The sequence below is a fragment of the Melospiza melodia genome, chromosome Z, assembly GCF_035770615.1.
Source record: "Melospiza melodia melodia isolate bMelMel2 chromosome Z, bMelMel2.pri, whole genome shotgun sequence".
NCBI classification, from domain to species: domain Eukaryota; kingdom Metazoa; phylum Chordata; class Aves; order Passeriformes; family Passerellidae; genus Melospiza; species Melospiza melodia.
Genome location: NC_086226.1, coordinates 24868616 through 24887192, shown reverse-complemented (window position 1 = coordinate 24887192; position 18577 = coordinate 24868616).

The window sequence follows — 18577 nt, the reverse complement described above, 5'->3', positions numbered from 1 at the left end:
GAATGCTTGAAGCTGTGGAAAGAGAACAGGGAGATTTGCCTTGCTACCAGATCCCAAATGTGCTGTGGGTTCCAGTAGCCCAATTTAAAACTCTCTTGGGAAAGCCACAGAGCAATTAGCAGTGCTCAGACCTGCTGGAGAGCACAAGGTCCTATCTGAAAACCACATGCAAGTTCGATTTTTGTAAATTTACCCTGGAAAAGGAGAGTTTAGTGAGAACAGGTGGGAGTTTAATTCTAGCATCCCCTTTCCTATTCCCTCTGCTCTAACAGTGGTTGGTTACTTTTTCTCCTGCAAACACAGTAAAGAGCCTTTTATTTCTCCCCTCTCCTGGGGGGTAAGATATAAACCCCCTTACAGCACTTAGTAGACTGATAATGCAGAAGCTGTATAAAAGAATCAGGTGATATGACACATTAAAAACAGGAGTCAAAGAAACACATATAGCATTTATCAATAGTACCAGTTTAGGATAAATTTTATTTTCGCATGTGTTCCTCCCATTCAGAGCTGAAACTGAGAAAACAATCTGCCAGTAGAGAGGTCCCAGCTGTGTCAAGGTTCAGTGACGACTAGAAGTCATGACTGGCCATGGCTCCACAGATGTGTCTCTGAGGTTTGCAGGATAGCAATGAGATCAGAAAATTATAAAAAGGGCCAGCCAGAAACTGCTGCAGCCTGCAAATACCTCAGGCATTTGTTGGGGACAAAGGAGCTCCTGTCATCCATGGCTAGTGTGACTTTGCTGCAGCACTTTTTGGTTGCATATTTTCTCATGGCTGTCACATGTGTAATGAAGGTTTTTTTTTTTTTATTTATGCATTCATTTGTGTTAAAACAGCAATAGCAGTGTAAAAATTTTCACTAGTAATGCCAATAGACATAACATAAACTCCCCAAAAGAAAACATTAAACAAGAGCAGTGTTACCAGCCAATTCACAAACCTTTTTTAAAAGCGGAAAAGTGAAAGGTTTGCTGTGAAAAGTATTGATATTTTCTACACTGTTGAAAATATCAATACCACCTGCTGGGGTTGGAACTCTCCAAGTAATAAATATTGATTTCCCTCTTTTCTGGTGTACAAATGGCAGACAATGGCTGAATGAACTCTGAGTCTTTTAATTGTTTTTAGGCTCACAGATTCTGCTAGTATTGAATTTTTATTGTTTCATTGTTCTCCTGTTTTCTGCTGCCAGCCCCCTACCCAACTTTGAAACCTTTGAGGGGAGATACTTTGCTTTTTTTCCTTTTTTGTGTTAGAAAGACAAGTAAAGGAGTAGTTGAAATTAATGTAGTATTCCCTATACTGCAGTTCACTGTCAGGTCTGATTCATCTAATTTTAGTATTACCTTCAGGAACATTGTAGCAATTTATTTGAAACACAAAGTACTAGTGATGATATAGCATTCTTATTTTTTAAAAACAACACAGGTTCCAGAAAATCATGCTATAAAATAAATGTCTGCTGCATAATAGTGAACTGTGGACATTCCATCTCAGTATAAATGCTACAAACAGAAATCCTGCTTCAGAATCTGTAATTTCACCAATTTTACAACAAATATGAATGCAAAATTGAAAGAGAAGACAGAGGAATACATAGACACATGTGTTTCTAGTGATCCAAATGCTAAGCAGAATTTGGAGCAAAATGAAAAGGATTAGAGCAGAGTAATTTTTTTCTTTAATTTTATTTTATGGAAAAAGCACTAATCTTCAATACCGGGTATATGTCATGTAAAGATAAAAAGTAGTTATTCATTGTCCTGAAGGTCACCTAGACACAGTAAATAAATTTCTTTTTTTTTGGCAAGAGATCCAGGCTTGTTATGTACTCTATGGAACATGACAGCAAGGGACTGTCCCTCCAATCCCTTTCAAGCAAATGTGATTTTTCCCTCTGGGGAAGAGGGAGAGAGAGGACGCAGCTGAATCTGATCCTGCTCTACCTGTGCTCATCCAGGGATAGCAGCTGGAGGGACAGCACTGCGGAAGTGTCCCCATGAGTTAGAAAGGGGTCAGAGTGTGCCAGTGTCTGGATCTGGCTGTGCCACGCTCACCAGGCTGGTGGCAGCACAATGACAGCAAGTTGGACAAGTCTCAGGCTTGTCCCCAGGGGCTGTGCTGGCACCCACAGGCTGAAATCCCCTTCTCCCTCAAACAGAAAAAGAGAAAGTATGACCCTGTGCTTTACTGTGATGCCAATAGCTTATAATAGATATTAAAAATAAAATATTTTGATATTTCATTTGAATGCCATAGTTACTTATTTCAGGTGGACCCAAAGCTGGGTAGGAAGGGGTTACCAACATCAGTGTGTTCCTCTATTGGAAATAGAATCCCAATATTACCAGTTAGATTGTGCCTGGGCCAGTCTGACCCTTGCTGCTGGGCCAAAGGCAGCAGCTGTGGTGTATAAACCCAGAGATACCTTTAGCTTGCTGGAGGTTGCAGCTGGGCACTAAACAAGTCCAGGCTTGTTAGGAACTCCGTTTACCTCGGGAAGGAAGGCTTCAGGTGATGGTAAAGAGAAAAAGGAGATGGATTCTGCTGGAGGGTTTATATCCAGAGGTTTATTCCATGGTTACAGAGGTCTGAATCTTGGGAACACCTCCAACAGAATCCCGACCGCATGGCTTGATTCACCTTTTAAGCTCAGGGACAGGGGAAGGGGAGGGACAGGTGAGCTACCAACCAGGTGGAAGGGGCAGGGTCTCAAGGGACGAGGGACACCTAGACAGGCCAATGACCCCCAGGCCTGAGGGGCATCCTTTGAACTTGACCAACCACACGACGCCTTGCTGGAATGTTAAGCCTGTTTGACAGGACTCACTCAGCAATGGGGCAAGGGGGAAGAGGTATAGGCACGCCTGGGAGGTGACCTGGAAGTCTAAAATGGGACATTACAGCACACCGCAACATCTCCCCCTAGTTTTGTTTAAAAAGAAGAGGACTGGGTTTGTGGTGCAAAATGCTTGCCAAACCATAGTTGGTAATTCAGTTCTTCCTCTAGAGGAGGGTCAGTGTTTTCCACTGAGGCTTCCAGGTCATCCACTGGAGCACTGAGGGCTTCCAAATGGTAGACTTCAGGAGGGGGAGATGAGCTTGAAATTAACTTGAGAACCATGCGTTTGATTAGTCCAAAAACAATGCTAACAACTACAATAACTATAACTAAAATAAACAGCACTAAACCCACAGTTTTCAGAATAGATCCCAACCAGCCCGAGAGTCCCCAGCCTTTGAACAGTCCACTCAGCCAGTTGTCAGTTTCTCTGTTGATGTCCGAGAACCTTTGTCAAGGTAGTCCATATGCGGTTTGGGCTGCGGTACTATGTAGGAGATCGCAGGTGGGATAATCACGAGTAGGACGAGAAGCAGGCTCAGTCTCATGTCGTCTTGAGGCTACACACGAACAGTGGGATCTAAACTGGTACAAGAACTTGAAACAAACATATATTACAAACTATTCCAGATAGGAGGCTTAAATGGAATTTCCTCCAGAGAACGTGTGCGGCGTTTTCTTCACCAGGCAGCATGAGCAACCTGGGGCGCTTCTGTAGATTTCTCTGAGACCTTGGGAACATAGGGCTTTACCCATTTGGAAGGAACCCACCTTAAACCAGAGGGGGTGGACACACAGGCGTATCCACGTTCCCAAGTAACCAATTTGTAAGGTCCCACCATTTTCCAAGTCTCAGGGTCTTTTACTAAAACCGGAGGTTTTTCTTTCATCAACCTATGATTGCTCCCCCCAAAGTGGCGTAGGATGGGTGGGTTCAGGCTGTCAAAAGAACAATTTAGAAAACTGATTGTGAATAGCGCCCTGGATAACCGGATGTGGGGAGTTCTACCTTCAGAACCAGTTGTTGCTGGTCCAGGACCCTTTTAATATCACGGTGAGTTCTTTCTACAATGGCTTGACCTGTAGGGCAGTAGGGGATGCCAGTTTTGTGCTCTACTCCCCATTGCTGCAGCAAGCTTCCGAATTCCTTGGATTTATAACCGGGCCCATTATCAGTTTTCAGCTCCTTGGGGATGCCCATGAAAGAAAAGGCCTGTAAGAGGTGCTTAATAGCATCGATAGATGATTCTCCTGTGTGGGCAGAAGCATAGACCGCTCCAGAAAAGGTGTCTACACCAATGTGAACGTATTTCTGCCGTCCAAAAGACTGTATGTGTGTTACATCTGTTTGCCACAGTTCACAACTGTTCAGTCCCCTTGGGTTTGCTCCCGTACTCACTGTAGGGAGTGCCTGTTGTTGGCAATTTGGGCATGTGGCCACAATCGCTTTGGCCTGTTGTCGAGTGATGTTAAACTGACGAACCAGGCCAGGTGCATTTAGGTGGAAAAGCTGGTGGCTGATTTTTGCTTGTTCAAAAACATTTGGGAGAGAGGCCTTCACTGCAGGTGCAGCAAGAGCATCTGCCCTTCTGTTGTCTTCAGCGATAATCCCTGGCAAGTCAGTGTGTGACCTGACATGCATCACATAAAATGGTTGCTCTCGGTGAGTGACTAACTTTACCAGTTTTGAGAGCAATTCGAAAAGTGCGATGTTAGACACTACTTGCAGTATTGCTTGATCTGCTCTGGATACTACTCCTGCCACGTATGCAGAGTCTGTAATCAGATTGAATGGTTTTGAGAACCTTTCAAAAGCCCTAACAACCGCAGCCAATTCAGCAACCTGAGGTGAACCTTCCACCTCAGCAATGTCCGTCTCCCACTGCTGGGTTTGAGGATCCTTCCAAGTCATAACGGACTTGTGGGACCTCCCAGACACATCTGTAAAGACGGTCAGAGCCTTTTTTAAAGGTCTCCTATTAGAGCACTTCTCAATTTTAAAGTAAATTGAACATCTTGTTCGAACAATTTGTGAGCGGGCCGCACTACCGAAATTTGTCCTGAGTAGGAATCCAGAGCAAACCGCAACACTTCATTTTCTTGAAAAAATTGTTCCAGTATTTTCATAGTATTTTGACCTGATTTTAACTCAACTGGAATGTGAATGCACTTAAAATCACATCCTGCTAACTCCCTGATCCGGGTCCTTGCTTTCCGGATCAGTTCTGCTACCAGCTCCTGAAGCTTTGTCAGTCTCTTGGACCTTTTGTGACTGAGGAAAACCCATTCTATGATCAAGAGAGAGTCCCTCTGGTCCCGGTCCTTTTTTGGTGTGTCCTTTGCGTTAGGTGTTTGTTTTTACTCCCACTGGAAAATAATTCCATGGCGGTGTGGCAACTCACCTAGAATGATACATTTGAATGGCAGGTCAGGCCAGCATCGGTTGGCCTGTCTTGTGGACATTGCAATCTGAACCTTTTCTAGAGCTTTCCGTGCCTCTGGGGTAATAGACCTAGGAGTGCCTGGGTCCTCTCCCCCTTTCAATAAATTGAAAAGAGGGGCAAGTCAGACCGAGCCACGGCCTTACCCAATTCAAAGACCCACACAACTTGTGGACATCCGCAAGGGTCTTGATCCTTGGATTGATTTCTAGTTTTCGAGGAACAATGGTCCTATTTCCAATTTCTAAGCCCAAATACTTCCAAGGTGGCATCTTTTGAATTTTCTTTTCCTGGAGCTCGAACCCTGCAACAATCAATGCATCGATCGTTAGGTCAAGCGCATGTGTGAGTAAATCATCATTGGGGGCACACACGAGGATATCATCCATGTAATAATAGATAATGGCCTTCTCTGCGGCTGCACGTACTGGGGAAAGCAGGGAAGAGACATACCACTGGCAGATAGATGGCGATACCTTCAGGCCCTGAGGAAGAACAGTCCAATGGTACCTTTTCATAGGGGATTCTATATTAATGGAAGGGACCGAGAATGTAAAACGCGGTGCATCGTCAGGGTGCAAGGGGATTTGGAAAAAAACAATCCTTAATATCAATAACAGCTAATTTCCAATCTTGGGGAAGCATTGTTGGGGATGTCATACCAGGTTGGGGAGAGCCCATATCTTCAATTACATTATTAATTTGTCGGAGGTCGCAGAGGAGCCGCCATCTCTTTTAGTCAGCTTTTTGGATGACAAACACTGGAGAGTTCCATGGGGACATGGTTTACACAATGTGGCCCTTTTTTAGTTGCTCTTCTACTAGTTCCTCAAGCACCTTTATTTTTTGTTTACTGAGTGGCCGCTGTTTAATATCAACTGGTTTGTCTGTTTTCCATTTCAGTTTTTGGGTGGGGCGCTGTTGTTCAATGACTGCTGTACAAATATGCTGTGGAGAGTCTGGAATATCAATTGTGACACCCCACTGGGCCATTAAATCTCTCCCTAACAAAGGTTCCGAATAATCTAACACAAATGGACGGATATTTGCCAATTGTCCGTTTGGTCCCTCGAATTGAATAATGCTTTTGGATTGTCTTGCCAATTGCAGACCTCCTACACCTCGAAGATGACCAGCAACATTTTGCAAAGGCCAATGTGCTGGCCAGTCTTTTACTGGAATCACTGTGCAGTCTGCACCTGTGTCTACAAGCATTTCAATGCGTTTTGACTCCCCACCCCCACTGACATTACACCATAATTTGGGTTTGTCTTTCCCAATAACTTGGACCTGGGCGACTGTGGGCCCTTGTTTTTTGATATTTTCAGGTAAAGATGGCACAGGGATAGCTTGTGCAACAATTTGTCCCTTGGGAAGAAACAGAGGTGGGTGGAAACAGTGCAGGCTGAGAACGAATTGCTCAGGATCTGATGTTGTCATTTCCGGAGCAATTTCGATCTCTTGTGGTGTGTGTTTGGTGTCCCCAATGACGATGTACTTACAACGAATTCAGTTCCAAGTACCCTTCTGTTCAGGATTGACAGAGACAAAATGCCAGTCAGTGTCCTTCAGGTGGAGTGACTCAGTCAGCTGCAACCTGTAAGGCTCATTGACAGAAGAGATGGTTAACACAGGATCACCTAAATCATAACAAAGGTTATTTTGTTTCACTTTCAACAGTGGACGAGCAGACTTGGTCTTTGAAGCACCTGCTTCAGTTACACAAATATTAATATTATTGCGTGCTTGATTTGTTTTGCTACCCTTATTCGCTTGGCCTGCTCTTTTTGTGTCTGCACGCCTGGCAGGCCGGCACTCCCTTTTCAGATTTTTTGTTGTTGTTGACCCCCAGGGAGGGCTTGTAGTTCTCCTCCCCTGCCATTTCTAAATTCATCAAACTCCCTTTTCAGGGGGCACTGGTTACTCCAGTGCCCTAGGTTATTACAAAGCAGGCATGGTTTTGTGGGCTCAGCCAGTGCTGGTCTCTGCTGCTGCCCAGGGTACTGCTGTACTGAGGGAAAAGGTGCAGGGCTGGCAACATCGACACGCTGAGGTGGTCTTGGCAGCAGCCTTGGTCTGGTGTCTTCAGCTACACTCATCAGAGGCACTTTCCTGTTACAGACTAGAAGTATATCTTTTAGCGTAGGGGGGAGGTTCTATAGGAAGGCTCAGGATTGCCGCTCAACACTGTTCATTTGCATTTGTAAATGCTATTTCCTCTAAAATAGCTTCCCTAGCATTCTCTTTTTTAACTTGTATTTCAATGGCTCTAGTTAACCTTTCTACAAATTTCAAAAAAGGCTCGGATGGTAGCTGTTTAATTTTACTATAGGGCTCAAAAGGCCCCTCAGGTTGGAGGGAAAAGAATGCTTTTTCAGCTGCTTCTTTTACTTTCTCGAGTGTTTCTGCGGGAATTGCAGTAGCTTGAATTGAGGGTAAAGACCATTGGCCCTCACCACAGAGGTGCTCAATGGTGATAGGGTTACCACTGTTGTCTTTCGCTGTGTTTGGATCAGCATGCAAGCCCGGGAGAGCATCTTTTAGCAGTTGTTTCCATGCTAATTCCCATAATTTGAATTCCGTGGAGGTCATGAGACAGGGAAAAAGCTGTTTTAAATCATGTGGGATCACCACAGTCCTACTCAGTTCAGAATTTAAAAGGCCACAGAAATATGGACTGTGTGGACTATATTCTTTATGAGATTTACAGATCTCTTTAATCAAAAGAACTCCAATTGGCAGTTGGGGCTGCTCCTCCCTGAGCTGCAGGCTGAAAGGTAACAGGAGCCAGTGACAACATGGGACTATGCATTGGGTCTGCTGTTCCCTGCTCTGTGTCCCTTGAATCAGAAGCATTGGGATCACAGATACAGATTTGGGGACAGGCAGTGGGTGTGTCCCCACTGTGGGAACCCGGGGAGGGGGTGGAGACTCAATGGGCACAGGGGGCGGGGACAGGGGGCTGGCAAGGGGCGGGGAAACTGTGGGAACAGGGGGCGGGGGCAGGGGGCAGGCGGGGGGCGGGGATACCATAGGAACAAGGGGCGGGGTCAAGGGGCTGGCAAGGGGCGGGGATGCCTGGTGACATCACGTCAGCAGATGCCCCCTCGGAGGGGTAGAGGGGCGGAGCTGAGGGTACTGCAGGAAAGGGAGGGGGAGGGGGGAAGGTGTCATGAGGAACAGGAGGAGAGGGGGATGGGGTTGGAATTTTGGAATGCTTAAGAGGATTTTGGGAAGAAGAAGACCACGTTTGGGAAGATGCCACGTGGCATCCACCATCTTGTGGACCCCCTAGGGACTGGGGGCCATTTTGGGCATCACTGCTCTCTGGAAAGCTGACACGTGCTGTGGGTTTCAGAGGAGGGGACACAGGGGATTGGGAAAGGTTCCACGCAGCCTGGCCAGGGCCTTGTGGACAGGACAACTCAGGCATTTTAGCAAACTCTGGGAGTCGACTTCCCAATGAGTGTGCTCTCTTTAAAATACCAAGTTTTGGCGTAAGAGGTTTAGGGGTTTTAGAGCTAGGAGAGGGAGAAACAGGGAGAGCAGAGGTACATGGCTTGGCAATTGACTTTTTCTCCAATTCCTTTTGTTTGAGCAAGGCTATTCAAATTTGTAAACTCCAGAACACAAATTTAGCTGAGAGTGCATTGCCAGATTGTCCTAGGGTTATCAATTCATTCCCAACTTTATCCCAGAATTGAAGATTGTGGATTTCTTCAGGGGAGGTTTGTGGGAAGTGCAGAAAAAGCCATCTTATAAACTGTTTCAATTTTCCTTTTGAGAACTTCACATTACCGCTGACTAAAATGCTAACAATATTATAAAACACTCCTTTTCGTACCATGCTGAGATTCGAACCCACGTTAGATGTAAAAGGCAAAGTACTAAATCCTGCCTGACCAAAAACAAAGCCAAAATCAGCTACCAATTTCTAAAAAAAACCACAGATAGGAAAGCGATAACGAACAGACAAAAGCTTCACAATGCAGTTGTATATACTGCTTTTAAAATTCGCGGGCAGCAGCAGCAGGGCACGCCCTGCCGAGCCAAGGCAGACACAAATTCTCCCCTGCTGTGGAATGCAGCCCCCCCGCGGAGCTGAGAGAGAGAGCAGCCTCCCTCACGCCACATGGCAAGCTGAAACTGGGGCCCCCGCGCCGCATGTACAGAGAACACCCCTTCCCCGCACAAAGAGAGAAAGAGAGTCTCCCGCGGCGAGAGAGCTGAGCACGCTGTGCTGCCGAGCTGGGGGGAAGGGCAGAGAGCACTCCTGCACCGGCACGAATTCCAAAAGACAGCGAAACACGTGACGGAAAGCTAAAAGCTAGAACGCAATGAATTCCCGTCTGTGGGGCTGCGCAGCCAAAAATGCAAAGGCAAAAAGGAACAGAACTCAAGGCAGAGTCTGTGTTTTGAGCTTCTGCTCCACCGAGAGCAGAGATACTCACCCGAAATGGAAGCTGTAGCTGGCTGGGTCCAGGCAGGTCGCCTCACTGGAAAAGGACCTCTCTATGGGCAAGAGAGGCTACCTTATTCTTCCTCTGGAAAATCTGCTCACCACAAAGGAGCTGGGCTTTCCAGAGGCGCCGAACAGTCCACGAAACTTCTTCTGGGAATATTCCCAAAGTCTCTAGCTGAGAGCATTGCAACCAAGGCCCCTTTCAGCTGGGTGCACGGCTGCCAAAAGCCTGCCCGAGGTACTGAGAGTCCGTCTGGGGCAGCAGAGTTTCTTGCCCACCCAGGGACGCCAAAATATTGGAATATGAAATCCCAATATTACCAGTTAGATTGTGCCTGGGCCAGTCTGACCCTTGCTGCTGGGCCAAAGGCAGCAGCTGTGGTGTATAAACCCAGAGATACCTTTAGCTTGCTGGAGGTTGCAGCTGGGCACTAAACAAGTCCAGGCTTGTTAGAAACTCCGTTTACCTCAGGAAGGAAGGCTTCAGGCGATGGTAAAGAGAAAAAGGAGATGGATTCTACTGGAGGGTTATATCCAGAGGTTTATTCCATGGTTACAGAGGTCTGAATATGGGCAACTGCTCCAACAGAATCCCGACCGCATGGCTTGATTCACCTTTTAAGCTCAGGGACAGGGGAAGGGGAGGGACAGGTGAGCTACCAACCAGGTGGAAGGGGCAGGGTCTTAAGGGACGAGGGACACCTAGACAGGCCAATGACCCCCAGGCCTGAGGGGCATCCTTTGAACTTGACCAACCACACGACGCCTTGCTGGAATGTTAAGCCTGTTTGACAGGACTCACTCAGCAATGGGGCAAGGGTAAGAGGTATAGGCACGCCTGGGAGGTGACCTGGAAGTCTAAAATGGGACATTACAGCACACCACAACATTCCTCCTCCCAAGGGAGAGGAGGAAACTCCCAGCAATACCATCACAAACCTCCCAGCAAGAGACCCGGGACGCTGATGGCTCCTGTGAGCCCCAGGCTGAGCCTTTGAGCTGTGGGACCTCAGGAAGCGTTGGAATGGCCGGGACAGCACAGAGAGGTGCTGGGACTGTTTCTGTACTGAGTTCTCCCTGCACTGCCGGGGCTCTTCAGCATCAACTCATCCCAGGGGTCTGTGACTGGCACAAGTGCTCTGGGGCTGACACCATCGCTGTGTGTCATTGCAGCTCCTGCACATACTCAGAGCCCAAATGCACATCGTTTTATCAGGCACTTCCATTTTCTTTTTTATATTGATGAATTTAAAAGGTTTAATGATGATTTATATGATTTAGACATTTTATAATAAACAGACTGAAGTAAGAGGTTGACACTAAATTTTGAATTGATACCATAATTATAGAATGTGTTCCCAAATGAAGTCAATTAATTTCTATTATTTTCTACTCCCGTTGTTTGCACTGAAATTTGACTTGCACTTCATTTGAAAAATAAGAGATGTTTTCCAAGCCTTCTTAACATTTATCAACAGTGTTTACCAATCTTTTCATTTTTAACCTAATCTCCTCTTTGATACCAAAATATGTACCGCTTCTGAACCAAAAAAAAAAAAAAAAATTAAAAATTTCTGCATTTTAGATCACATCACATCTAAATTCCAAGTAAAACATGTCTGAACTTTGTTTATCTTTTTCTGACTGTACCCTCACCTCCAAGAACCTGACCTATTCAGAGGCATCATGTAAATGCCATTTAGTGCACCATTGTGGACAGTTTGTGGAGTTGCAGACTGAGGGGGGGAGTGTAAAACATGTACACACATCATTGTCAACTGCTCATGGCAATTTCAAACTCAAACCTCCCTCCTCAAGCTTAACATTTCCTTGTCCCAGCAATTCCTTGTCCCAGCAATTGAGCAGTAACATAATTCAGCTGCCCCAAATCCAGAAATTGTTTAAACCAACACAAAATGTGTAATTAACAAAAAGGCACCCTCATCATTGTTCTGGTGATTATGAACAGAAAATCATGTTCTACAGGAACTGGAAATGTGTAGGCTGTGCAATGGAGAACATTGGATGTTCAGATGGCAGAGGCACTAGGAATAGGTAAAAAGTGCTGGTTTCAGTCTTATCTATCGCTATGTTACCTCAAATTTATGGACAAGAAGCACTTTGCTCCTATTTACAGCACAACTGAGTGTGCAGCCCTTTCATACTATGAAATAACATGGCTCTGTCAAGGGAATATCTGAACAGTTCATGAATCTGAAGAACAAATTGGCCAGATTTTCCTTTATCCCTTTCATCCCAATATTTTTGCACTTTTGTAAGAAGCCAGGCATTTTCTCTCCCCCCTCAGTGGCCGGGCTCATTTCTCTATCACCTATCTGCTGGCGCATCTCCATGGACTTGGAGCTCCTCACCTCTGGAACCTTGCTCTGGCTGGGTTTGGGGCCCAGCCTGGCTATTTGTGACTTGCAAGCAGCACATGTTTCTCCTGGCCTTTGTCTGGGAAGAGCTGAGTGCAGCACTGGGAACGTTCTCCAAAGGAACCTCAGCCTTCAGCCACATGCTGCTTCCACGGAGCAAATCCAAGGTGCCGCGTTATTGGAATATGATCCCAATATTTCCAGGTAGAATGTGCCTGGGCTGGTCTGACCCTTGCTGCTAGGCCAAAGGTGGCAACTGTGGTATTTCACCTCAGAGACACCTTTGGCTGGCCGGATGTTGCAGCTGGGCACTGAAACAAGTCCAGGCTTGTAGAAACTCAGTTTACCTCAGGTGGGAATGCTTCAGGCGATGGTGGAGAGGAAAAGAGAGCAGATTCTGTCGGAGGGTTTATATCCAGAGTTTTATTCCATGGTCACAGACGTCTGAATCTTTAGGTAACAGCTCCAACAGAATAGCAAGCACATGGTCCTTGGTCAATTTAAGCCCAGGGACAGGGGGAGGGGAAGGGACAGGTGAGGCACCAACCAGGTGGGAGGAGGAGGGTCTCAGGGAATGAGGGACACCTAGAGAGGCCAATGACCCCAGGCCTGGATTGCATCCTTTGAACCTGACCAACCACACGATGGTCTTGCTGGAATGTTAAGACTGATTGACAACCCAGCAGGGGGTGAGGGGGAAGGGGAAGAGAGGTATTGCCGCACCTGGGAAGGGGCTGGGAAGTTTTAAGCAGGAAAATGCAACACACTGCAACACCGCATGACCGTCAGCTTTTCATCAGACAAATCGCTGGGAAGGCAACCCACAGTGTCCTGAAACTGAAAGGGCATGAGGGCTGACCCCTTGTTCCACCCTTCAGAGACCTGCAGGCACAGGGATGGGTGGCTGCACCCCAAACCACGTCTGTCAGCAGCACCCTGAGCCAGAGCGTTTACCCCACCTCCCTTTCCATGGGCACTCCCCAGCAAAAGCCAGGATTAGCTCCACTTAGGCTGTGCTCTGGGCTTGCTGGCCTGGAGGGCTGACCCCACACTGGTAAATGGGATTTAACCAGTGAGACACCAGTTCCAGGGTACCTCGGGGGCTGCATTTACACACCCTGACGTGTCAGTGCTGCCCAGTGACTCTGTGCTCACCTCACCCCCATGGAGATGTGTCTGTGTGCCAGGAACACACCTGGAAAAGTGGACAGAGTGTGGATCCACGCCATGGGAATGTCAACTGCTCTAATTAATGGTAGGCCTGGAAAGATGGACTCCATGATCTTGGAGGCCTTTTCCAACCTTGATCATCCTACGATTCTGTGACTGTTCAGGCACCATTTTGGTCATATTGCAGAGAACATAAACAAACACAGCAAAAACTAGAGGATAAAGGGGTAATTATGTCGTGTAGTCATTAATATTAGTTCAGCCTGATATTTCTTGCTCTATGCCTGGTAGCAAGTTGAGGCATTTTACTATATCTTGCAACATTCTATTTTAAGCTCATAGCATCTAAAATATTTTCCAAAATTGGCCCAGTGCAATCTTATTATTATCACACAATCATCCGAGTTAAGGAATACATTTTTGAAAAGTAGTTCATTAGAAAGCCCTTTATTGTACTCTGGTGTTGTCCAGGATACCAATATTTATAACAAATGCCTTCCATAAGCAAGCCCTGACTGCTGTAACAGGAAATAATCACAGAGACCAAGTTGTATTTCTGTAATTTGCTCTCTATGATAAACAGAATGTCAGTTCAAGCCCTAGAAGGTTTTGTAACCATACCTACTATTCAAGATTACAGCTGATTTTGAGATCCGTCTTGCTTTCAGTGCACTCTGAGTTCTACCTAGAAGCTGAAAGAAAACAAAAACTGGTGTGTGAGAACAGCACATCGATTGCTGGCAAATATTAAGGTTTCAATTCCTTATTAGAAAGGTGGTACTGATATCCAATATTCTGCTTCATGTGTCCTCACAACTTATCTGGTGGTAATCTGACTGTCCAAGGGGAGTTTCCTTACTTGTCAACCAAATATCCTAATGTCCAACAGCTATCAGCAAAACTTAATCCAACTATTAAATATAGGGAATTCCTCAATGCTTTTTTTGGGGAATTGGCTGTAATTCTGACTGCAGCTGTGTCAATTCTCAGAATCCAGTGCAGCATGACCATAAAAGGTACCAAAATCCTATGGAAGAGCATCTAAGTCGTAAAGCAGCACCTGGAGCCAGAGGGTAATTTCCCTGGAAGCTCAGAATGACTCCCCATAGGTCAGAGGAGTCAAAGCTGCAAGGTGGGCACTGCTCAGAGGTGCCAGCAGCCAGTAGTGACCAGCAGCTGGGACACAAGGGGAGGCTCTGTGTGCTTTCCCTGCAGCCAGGTGCTCGCTGCCTTCTGTCCCCTGCACTGGATCTGCATTGGTGTGAGCCCAGCTGGGCACTGAGGGAACTGAAAATCAGCCTGGGAAACAGAGCAGTGAGCATGGCCCTCTGCAGCAAGGACACAGCCACAGAACAGCCCAGGGCAGGAGGCACCTCAGAAGGTAAAACTTTCTGTGGGAAGGGGAGAGAGCCTTGGTGACATTCCCTGAAGCCCTGTCCAACTGCAGCTTGGAATCCTCCAGCAAGGGGGACTCTGCCTCATCTTGGGGAGGTTGTTCCAGCAAAGGCTTGTTCCTACTGTAAGAGTTGCTTTTTCCTGTTAACACAAAACCCCTCCCAGTGTTACCTGCACTGTTGGTCTCTGTCCTCTCCACGTGGCTCTCTGTGAGCAGAGATGCTCTGTCCTCATTGTATCTCTGCTCTAACTTTATCCGCCAGCCAACCCAGAGGACAGACATGGGGCCAAGATGGCAGATGCCTGTGCCCGTAGCTGGCCCTGGGAGAAATGTGGCTTAGCCGGTGACCCTGCTGCCCTGTGTCTGTTGTCACCAGACCCTCCACCTGAGACCCATGGTAGCGGTATGCAGGCTACCTTGGACTTCTCCCACTCCATCCCACCAGTTCCCTTGCATTCTCCTCACCCTGTCACCCTGACTAACCCTGAGCAATCCAACCCCATTAAAGACACTAATGGCTGTGTCACCACTGAATGCCATCCTAAGACTGTCAGCCATTTTGAAGCTCCTTTAACAACTTCAGTTAATGCCCTGGCTTGTTGGGAAACCCCACCCCAAGCCCTGCCCATCCCAAACCCGGGCACACCCAACACCCAAAGGGAATTCCTCCTCTTGCTAACACTGGAAGTTTGTCTAATAGACACCTCCCTCTTCTGGAAGCTGGAATTACACCTGCAGGTATCCTAGAAGGGCTCACCCCCAAGATGGCGGCATCCAGGACATCAAAGTCCAACTTGTTATTGAGAGGAGGTATCAGAGATGAAGGAAAGTGTTTATGGCTAAGGACTATTCTTCCCTTATCTGATTTATTCTCCTCCTCTTCATCTGAGGAAGATGTCCACTGGTTGGAGTCTAGAAAAGGTGCCTGGGAAAGGATAAAGAAAGAAGCAATAAAGAACATGACTGGGAAATAGTAAGCAAATTAGATGTCATGCCAGTGCGATATAACAGGAAGGGCAATCCCACTTGGGAAGCTTTGGCATTCAGTGAGATTAAAGAATTAAGTAAGGCCGCTCGAGAGTATGGAAGAAGTTCACCATATTTTTCTAATCTCCTTGCTGCAACCTTCTCTGCTCATCTTTTAACACCCCATGATTTACGCTATATTATGACATCATTGTTATCCCCCACTGAACATTCCTTGTGGGAAGTGGGGTGGAAGCGATTATTGCATAAGTTGTTGCAAGATGATGCTGCTAATCAGTTGTGGACCAACTGAACTATAGATGAAATAGCGGGGGAAAGGAACTTCACTGACTCTGATGTGCAACCTGTGGCTCTTCCAAGGAGTGTTCTAAATAGGATTAAAGACGCAGCAAAAAAGGCTCTTATGCACATACCTGAAGCTAACTGTTACATGGCTTTGCAAGGGTTCCTCAGGGTGAGAGAGATAGAGGATCATTGGCTTCATGATCAGAAGGCTGGATTTATTGATTTATGATATATAATACATTAAGATTATACTAATAGGAATAGAGAGAAAAGTTCAGAAGCTGCTATGCTAAGAATAGAATAGGAATCTAATAAACAAGAGAGCTCTCTGTGAATCTGTCCCAGAGAACTTGGTCCCTGATTGGCCCTTAATTGTAAACATGGAACATGGGCCAATCCCAGTTGCACCTGTTACATTCACAGCAGCAGATACCTGTTTTCATTCTTCTTCTGGGGCCTCAGCTTCCCAGAAGGGGAAAAATCCTAAAAAAAGGATTTTTATGAAAAGATGTTGGTGACAGCTAACAAACCTCAACTGGACTTTGCAGATATTAAGCAAGGCCCTGCGGAAACTTATACGACATTTTTGGATAGACTTAAATTGACCCTTGATAAGCAAGTCACAGAAGACCAAGTAAGAGAAAAGTTGCTAAAGCAATTAGCGATAAGTAATGCTAATGTAGAATGCAAAAGGTCTTGCGTGCGCTACCTTCAGAACCAGAACCTACCATCCCTCAGATGGTGGAAGGTTGTAATAAATTGGCTACTCCTGAGCACACTGCAACCATTGAGGCACAGATGCTGGTCAATGCCTTGAATGATTTCAAAAAAAACCCTCAAAAGCAGCAAAGCCAAAAGACAGGACAATGTCATAACTGCAAGCAAAGGAGGCATTGGACAAAGAACTGTAACAAAGCTTCAAAACCAGTGTAATTGTTGAAAAAACAAATAAAACACTAATCAGTTCCATCAAGTGCAGGCTCACCACTGCTGTCAGTCGGGAAACTTCCATCCAAGCGTGGGACAGAGGCATGGGAGGACATAAGAACCCCTCTCATCTGGCACACCGACCACTGGAGGCTGAGTATTCCACAGCTGCAGCACCTCATTGTAAGCGTTCCCACCTTGGTACCACCAGGTAACTGACTGGAATTGTCAACTGCCCCGTCAGTGATAAACACAGATATAATACATCATGCCATTTCTATGGGTTGGTATGGCCCAGAAGCTAGACCGTGAGATCTTTTAATAATGGGACTAGATAGGTGTAATGCAGAAGGTTTATACATGTTTATCTATGGTTCTCACTGTCACTTCTGCTCAAGAAAACACTGTTCTAGTGTGGTGTGCTGACCCCCCTTGCTTCTTACCAGAGGGATGGGCTTTTTCTCAAGCCTTTTTGTTACCTGAAGTGGGTGAAAATTTACCTTCAGAGCCCTGTGTTTCCTGGACTAAGCAAATTGGTTCAGGGAGAATAAAAGTTACTTGCACTCTCACTTGTTTAAACAAAAACTTTACTCTTACTGGACTTGTAGATACTGGTGCAGATGTTATGGTAATTTCCTAGGACTACTGGCCTCCAGAATGGGCTCTTGTTCCATCTTTGGACACCCTACTGGGAATCAGGAGACACAGAAATACTATGCGGAGTCTGCACCCCATTTCCTTTAAAGGACCTGAAGATCATGTGGCAACTGAAAACCATTTGTCATCAACAAAAGCCAAATTCTTATTTGGGAGAGAGACATTTATCCCAATGGGGTTTAAAATTAGAAACAAATTTTTAGCAAGGGTCACTGATGAGCATGGTGCAGTTAAATTGACCTGGACGTCAGGCAAGCCTGTCTGGGTAGATCAGTGGCCCCTTCCAATTGATAAATTGACCATGCTAGAAACCTTAGTAAAAAAACAGTTACTTAAAGGATGTACTGTCCCCACAAACAGCCCATGGAATACCCTCATATTTGTTATTTAGAAACCTCAGAGTGATAAATGACGACTACTCCAAGATCTAAGGAAAATAAATGAAGTAATGGAGGAGATGTGTTGATTTTCTGTTTCTCCCGGCTGATTTATGACCGGAGATAGCTCAGGGATGCCACTCAGGGACGCCACTTGTCGGTTTCTCGGCTGTTTATGTGGCCTGGAAAGGCCCAGGGTGGCCTTGGACAGCCCGGCGCTTCAAAGGACGAGGAGAGACTTCTGATTTTTTCTCGGTCTCGGTGTTTATTAATTGTTTATCTAAAAGATTTTCTTTCAGCCCAACAGAGGTCTGCACAGCAAGCCAGCCATGAGCACACTGCGAGCCCCTGGGGAGGTCACTTATCTTTATACCCGAAGTTACGTATACAATATTTATAATTTTTCCCCAATACCTTCTACCTTTATTAACCGGTGCACTTCTAGTAATGACCAATCCCAAAGTGCCACCATCACCACAGAAGATGGAGGCCAAGAAGAAGAAGAAGAAGGACAGGACACGCCCCAATTCCTCCATCTTACTTCTTTAGACCCCCCTGTACAGAAATCCTAAACCCTGTGTTTTACACTCTGATTAACTTATCCCTTCACCATTCACCCCAGTGAAATCCCCCCATCCTCATACAGGTGT